Consider the following 7805-nt stretch of genomic DNA (forward strand, 5'->3'; position numbering starts at 1 on the left):
ACTTGTTCTTGGCATCATCATGAGAGGCTTGGCGCTAGCTTCCGCCGCCACCAACGCCTTCTTCGACGCCGCCGCCTTCTTACTTTCCTCGTCGTCGCTTGACGTCATCTTCTCTTGTTCGATTAGCGCTTCTAACTCGCCCAGGCTCTGATACCACTTGTTGGTTTCTACCCTGAATCTTTACGAGCTGAAAAACTAGATCAAAACAAGAACTCAAGCAAACTTCACGACAGAGGAAAAACGAATTTGGTGGTGCACAATGATCGTACCTTTTCCTGGTTCTTTCTTTACTTCTTATAGGCGTTTACAGATAGGACTCCACGCCCAACACGGAATGGCAAAACCGAGCCCAACACGACGTGACCCAGTACACAACTCGTACACGGTTTAGACTCTTCACAACCTTTCCTAAATCAAACGAAAATTTCCTAATCGTAAGACACTTAAACTTGGACGACAAGATTAATCATCAACAAACACTACGGCCCGGCCCGCGGCCCGACAGCCCGACGGGCTTGGTGGGTATTTGGTCGGGCCAGGCCGGGCTTGGGCTGGATTTTTTGCGTCGGGCTTACCTTGGGCCGGCCCGAGGCCCAGCCCGGCCCGACACAGGTCCAGGTATACGTGAGAGGATCTCATTCCGTAATTTGACATATGTGTTTGAGAAACTCAATTCGGCTCCCGGGTGCGTATGATCCCTCTACCATAAAAACATATTTTCAAGTGTTCAAAAATTTTGACAAAAAAATTACATGTACATCTCCATAATATATGTGCGTTCGTCAAGTTTCACGTAAAATTATATTTTTTATAGTCTACGTGAAAAGGAGAAAAATTATCTTGTGACAAGTGTTTGTTTTAGTACCGAATTTTGTCTTTTTTACACACGTCACACGGCAAGTCGATTTTTCATGAAACGGCTTTGTGAGCACGTAGCACATGATGATGTACGTGCAAAATTTTTGTTTCAATTTTTTTGATATTTCAAAATATGTCTAACATGCAATTCAAAATATAGGGAGTATACGCTCCCATGTGTATATGTGTTTTGATTATTATCATATGATCAGTAATGATTATTTTTGTTTCCCAATAGATGTTTATAATTCCGGTGTAAAATTTTGTGCCGTGTTAAATTAATTCAGTTAGGATTGTAAATACACTTTCATCTAAGTGAAAATTTCACTACCCTAGCCTTCCAAATAAATCTTTATTTTTAACACATATTATTATTACACAAGAAATAGAGAAGGCGCAGGAGCAAAAAGAATAGATACCACCTTTTCACTAAGAGTACATTTGAAAATCCTCGAAGGTCAACTGTTGAAAGTTAAAACTATCGAGGGTACCTTGCAGATAAAATACAATCTTCTTCTATGCTATATTGTTGTGTTGAATCTTCCTTGTTGCTTTCATCATTGTTGGTTGATGGAGAACATATTGCAACTTCACTATACTCAAATTCCCCATGTGGAACATGCTCCTTGGTCGCTTGAAGGCCTTCTAGTGTCATTTCCACTTGCCTCATGGTTGGACGATCCTCTGCTTTGAGTTGCACACATGTTACCGCAAGCATAGCAACCTTTTCTACTTCTGGGCCTCCTTCTTCGATAACACATGTGTCTAATATGTGCATCAAATTACCTTCCGCAAACAAGGCAACAAAACATGCAACAAGGCTATCACCTTCAGGCGACATGTATGAAAATGGCTTCTTCCGAGTCAATAGCTCTACAAGAATGACACCGAAGCTATAAACATCACTCTTCTCTGTGAGGCGCGAGGTGTAGAAGTACATAGGATCCAATATCCTACTGTACCTTGCACCATTGTTGTCACACCCGATTTCTCCATGGGAATGTACCTTGAAGCTCCAAAATCTGCCACCTTTGCTGTTAGGGTATCATCCAAAAGTATGTTAACCAAGGTTTTAAATAGCGCGTAATTTCGCCGGTTTTAGCGCGAAATAGCGGATTTGGACCCTCCACGCCACATTTAACAGAAAATAGTCGCTACAGTGCTAAACACGAAATAACACGCTAAATCGTGCTAAATCGCGCTAAAACACATAACACGTAGCGGCGCTAAAATGTTTAGCTGCAAAAAAACAAAGGTCCGAAACTGCATGCCAACCCATCCGCCCAAAAGTCCAATTTCCCCAACAAAGCTAAATACCTAAAGCCCGTATACGTACGGCAAAACCTAACCTAAATCCTAGTTTAGCAGTTCCGCACGGAAGCGACGGCGGTGGCTGCCTCTTCCAGCGTGAAGTCGGCGTCCATTGCTTCCTCTCACAGAGTTCTATCGGCTACTTCCTTCGGCTCGGATGTCGAAGAAGCCTTAGAAAAATCACCCACAAGGTTAGAGCTGACTAGAACCTCCTCCTCATCCTGATTTGTAGATGCGTAGATGTATTGAACTATTGATATGTAGTTCTTCCGATTCTGAATGAGTGCTTTCAGTTGCCTCCTTGGCTCTAAATCATAATGTTAGTATGTGTTAAAAAATGTTCGTTTTAATTTGGTCCTGGGAATCTACTTTGAACGATCTGGTTATGCAATTTGTCTGTTGGACAAGTTTTTAGTTGCCGAAATCCTTAACATTTGCATATCTTTTTGCAAAACGCTATTTTATATATAACGCGTTATAGCGCGCTATAACGTGCATAGCGTTTGGAGAAGGTCCTCGCTAAATGAAATAGCGCGTTATTTAAAACCTTGATGTTAACCGACTTGATGTCTCTATGAATGATAGGAATTGAAACGGCCGAGTGAAGATAAGCAAGAGATTTGGCTGTTTCATTTGCTATGCGTAACCTATTGTTCCATGATAGTGATGTACCATAAAGATGGTCATAAAGCGTCCCGTTGGATACAAACTCGTATACCAACATCGGGACTTCAGTTTCAAGGCAACAACCATAGAGTTTTACCACATTCCTATGGTTGACTTGGGACAAGATAGCGACCTCATTAATAAACTCATCGATCTCTTTTTGAACCACCATCTTAGGTTTCTTAATAGCTACAACATGAAGATCTGATAAAATCCCTTTGTAGACTGTACCATGCCCTCCACCTCCAAGCTCACGTGATTTATCAAAATTGTTTGTTGCCTTTTCTAACTCATCCAAACTTATGATCATTCTTTCTGCAATATCAGCTCTCTGAGATACCAATTGTTGCAATAGCTGTCCACGATTTTGCTCAAAGAATTTTCTTCTCAGCTTTCTTGCTTTCTCATGTTTGAACTTTTGCATCATGAAAAATACAGCGAGAATAACCACGGTAAGGGCTGCGCCACTGCCAAGTCCTATTCCAATGTTCAAACCTGAAAATATATACACATGTTGTGTCGTGAGAATATATACATTTGTATGGGTTCTCGATGTGAAAGTTGAGGTTCTCCACTGACACAAGTAATGAAAATAGTTGTAGCACATATTGATCTCGCGTTATGGCACCATGCTCACCAGTGTTTCCCATCTTTGAAGGCTTGGGTGGTTCGACGCAACCATTTGGTAGAGTATAGTTGCCACTTGTTCCCTGCGGGCAGCTGCACTTGAAGGATCCCTGTGTGTTAGTGCATTCGCCGTAGCACTCAATATCTTCTGGGGCAAAGTCACACTCGTTGGTATCTGCATATAACAAACCAAAACTTTACAGTGTTATGGCGGAAATAAATAAAATCATTTCTCTGCAAAATCGGAAAGAAAAGATATATATTGCATTCCCGTCAAAAGAAACTAAAGTATTAATCCTGAGAAAAGAAATAGTTTTAACTTTGCAGCAGGGTATAAACTGTTCAGTTATGACAAGTTACACGAGATTTAGATTTATCACCACATTTTAAACACATGTTTCACTGGAATCAGATCATATATTTTCCCCAAATGTTGACATCTATGGCCGGCCTTGCGGCTGATGTTTCACACCTAGCAACCTGAGTAGGACCTTGTGTGACAACAATCAGGCCTGGTATGTGTAACCATTTTCAAAGTTAAATACTCCGTACATGGATTAAAAAGTGATCATAAATCAGGTGCAAGATGCACAAATGTATACCTATTGCAGAGTCAGACTTGCCCAAGATAATTTAGATATGACATATAAGAGTAGGACCGCAGGAAACCGTAAAGTGATGCAAGTTTACCTTGGCATCCGTCCGGAATATAAGGGTTGCCTTCGTAACCATCGTCGCAGGAGCAAACATAACCTCCCTCAGTTATAATATCGCAGGCGCTCTTTCTGCTCTTGCAGACGTTGCGGGCTGCTTCCCATGTGCAATTTCCGGCGAGATCAGCTGGCCTGTCTGGGTCATCAACCACCCAGGTGAGAATAAAGGGAACTGGCACTATAACTTTCTCAGGAAGGGTATACTCTGCATCTGGACTTCTACCAATAACCGGAAATCCCATTAGAGCATCGTAGACAGCGGCCTGGTCGAACCACCCTTGCTCCGCCACGAGCACACTCGCCGGCGGCCCCATGTCGTCCATGGTACGGTTCGAGCCGAACCATGTGAATTGGAGGTGGCCCGGCACGCCGCCGTAGATGGGCGCCTGGCAGCAGCCCATGTTGTCGCAGTTCTTAGCGTTGCTGTCGAAGGGCATGTATTGTCTCATTAGCCGTTTGACGGCTATAAGCTCCGCGGCTCTCTCTTCGTTGGGGCAAAAGGAGGCGCAGCCGCTCATCATCTTGTGCTCAGTGCTCTTCTCATGGAGTTTGGCGTAGACGTTGCAGCCCAACACGACGAGCTCGTTGGATGTCGACAGCGTGTAGGGACCATCGGCGCTGAGACCGCCGTCGAACATGCCGTTGCCGGCGGCGTTGACTCTTAGGTCGCCGTTGTGCATGACGCGTACCGAGCTGTTGTCGATGGAGATCTCAGCGACTTGGAGGGTGCCGTCACCGAGAAGCAGCAGTGGGGGCATCCCTTGGAGGTCGCTTGTTTCGCAGGTGAGGTTGAAGCCCGGCCAGTAGCATCCGGCCGGGCCGACGCCGAACGGGTACGGCACGCTCACGTTGCCGCAGGTACGCGTGCAGTTCAGCGGCGGTGGAGGCACGTCGGCCGCCGCCGCTGCATAGAGCAGCAGCGTTAGCAGCAGCAGTGCAGCTGCCAAGCTGGAAGTTATCGACATTGATATGATTGATATGTTGATCCTAGTACTAGATCGATGCGATCGGATGGTGTGTTAGAGTTTTGCTTCGTTACTTGCATATATATGGTTGCACATTCTGTGCCTGGAACTTTAGATCGATACAGCAACATCCGTTAACATGACATGGTTGTGTTCACGTTGGAAAACTGGTGGTGCACACGATGTTCTGGAGGTTCGATCCGCTCTTGGCATCATGCTGCGGGCCAGCTAAACTCATGTGTGGAAGGGCTGTCGGGCGGTGTTGTGGCCATCCCTCTTCTGTAGCAGTGTGTTCATCCAAGATAATGCCATGCATGTTTCAACTGGATGCATTTAAAAGCTCCTAATTAATAAGTATCATTTAGAAGACTTTTTTGCGGTTAAGAAGACTTTTTTTATGACAGTGGGATCATCAAGAAGACATTTATATTCCGAGATAAACAAAGACTTCAAATCTATCCCTATATAGATTATTGGTGTTGAAGCAGCCGGGTACCCTTTCATTATCTGTTGGAGGTACAATAATATTTCCCAATATTTTGAGTGAGGAATTAATAATGCCACAGAATTAAAAAAATTATTGAAGCCCATCATGGCGAGCATTATGATACTTAACCATAGCTACTCTACGTCATTCATAAGAAATCTCAGAAGTTCATCAACCCAATTACAACCAATATTGAGCAAATGGATTTATAATTTAAAACGTCAAGGCCAAAATGTGAGCTGCCATATTCTTAAAAAAATACATGGGTGGTAACAACAAAATGGGTCGCAGTTCTGAAAAACTTGGCACAAGAATATGCATTGGCTTGATAAGGAATCGATTTTTGCGGGATTGGTAGTTGAGAATTAAGTTAGAGTTCATCAAGTACTCGGTAGCTGGATTATCCTCATGATCCATGCTAGTCTGGGAGTTGCACATGAATAGAAACTAAGTTTTTTTTTTTACCCAATGGCACACTTGTAAGACAAAATGAGAATTAAGTTAAACCACAGTCAAGTCCTCAATTGTTGTCTTTATATCAAGATTCATGCTGGTAGGAGTTGAACATAGTTTACAACTTAGATTTTTCATTTGCACATGGTTTGCAGCTAAACGAGAATCAAGATAGTTCTCATGTAGATGTAATTATGTACATGATATTGCCAGAGGCGCAACAAGCGTTTATGGATTATGGATGCACCTTGATGACCCACAAGTATAGGGGGTGTATCGTAGTATCTTCGATAAGTAAGAATGTCGATCCCAACGAGGAGCAGAAGGTGTTGACAAGCAGTTTCGATGAAGGTTTCACTGTAAATGCTCACAGACAAGTATTCAGGGGTTTTGATGTAACGGATGAAATAAGTACGAGTAAGTAAAATGCGAGAGAAATAATTGCAGCGAGTGGCCCAATCCTTTTTAGCACAAAGGACAAGCCGGTTTGTTTACTTATAATGACCAAACGTTCTCGAGGACACACGGGATTTTAGTCTAGTGCTTTCGCTACATACAGCTGATTAATCTTCATTGTTTTGATAAGTGTTGCGTGGGTGAACCTGTGCTAATGTACCGCCCTTCCTAGGACTAATACATACTTGTGATTATACTCCTTGCAAGCATCCGCAACTACAAGAAAGTAATTAAGATAAATCTAACCACAACCTTAAACTCTGAGATCCTGCGATCCCTCCTGCATCGATATACCAACGGGGGTTTAGGTTTCTGTCACTCCGGCAACCCCGCAATTGGCAAAAGTGAATATCTTCTTAATAATTAGAATATGTTTTAATTTATATACCATTAGTTATAATCTTTAATTTTGTTTGATCTACTCTTTTAAAAATAAAAATGTCATGATTATATATTGTTTTCGATAAAAAATAGTACCACAAGTTGCATATATTTTCTGAGTTTGAAAGTGTGAAGTCTCTATCCTAGTGGGGTTGTGTGTTTGTTGACAACACGAGAAAATTTTGAGGCGGTGAGATCAAGGGTAATCGGACCATGGAGCTTGATGGATGTGGCGTAGGTGGATGGGTTGGGAAGGGGAGAGGTAGGGTTTTTGTGTCGATGGTTTTTCCTTTGGCTTCGCTTGTCACCGAAGATTTCTCGAGCGCAACTTCACGGTGTTGAGCTCTTCTTCTTGGCAACGTAGTGCGGCCTCGCAGGATGCGTTGTCAGCCTTGCGAGCGAATTCTGCCTCGCATGCGTCCTGGGCTTCAGCACTAGTCCTGAGTGTAGGATAACGTTGCATAGAAAACAAAAATTTTCCTACCGCGAACACGCAAACCAAGCCAAGATGCAATCTAGAAGACGGTAGCAACGAGGGGGTATCGAGTCTCACCCTTGAAGAGATTCCAAAGCCTACAAGATGAGGCTCTTGTTGCTGCGGTAGACGTTCACTTGCCGCTTGCAAAAGCGCGTAGAAGATCTTGATCACGATCGGTTCCGGCGCCACGAACTGGGCAGCACCTCCGTACTCGGTCACACGTTCGGTTGTTGATGAAGACGACGTCCACCTCCCGTTCCAGCGGGCAGCGGAAGTAGTAGCTCCTCTTGAATCCGACAGGCACGACGGCGTGGTGTCGGTGGCGGTGTAGAAGTCCGGCGGAGCTTCGCTAAGCAAACCGGGCAATATGAAGTGGAGGAGCAAAGCTAGGGTTTGGGAGGGGGTGGCCG

General features: G+C 43.8%; 1 pseudogene; it reads right to left on the minus strand.

The window, feature by feature from the left end:
- Nucleotides 1–1336: 1336 nt before the first annotated feature.
- Nucleotides 1337–5140, minus strand: LOC124684500 (annotated as a pseudogene).
- Nucleotides 5141–7805: the final 2665 nt, after the last annotated feature.

Source organism: Lolium rigidum, chromosome 1 (assembly GCF_022539505.1).
Source record: "Lolium rigidum isolate FL_2022 chromosome 1, APGP_CSIRO_Lrig_0.1, whole genome shotgun sequence".
NCBI lineage: Eukaryota > Viridiplantae > Streptophyta > Magnoliopsida > Poales > Poaceae > Lolium > Lolium rigidum.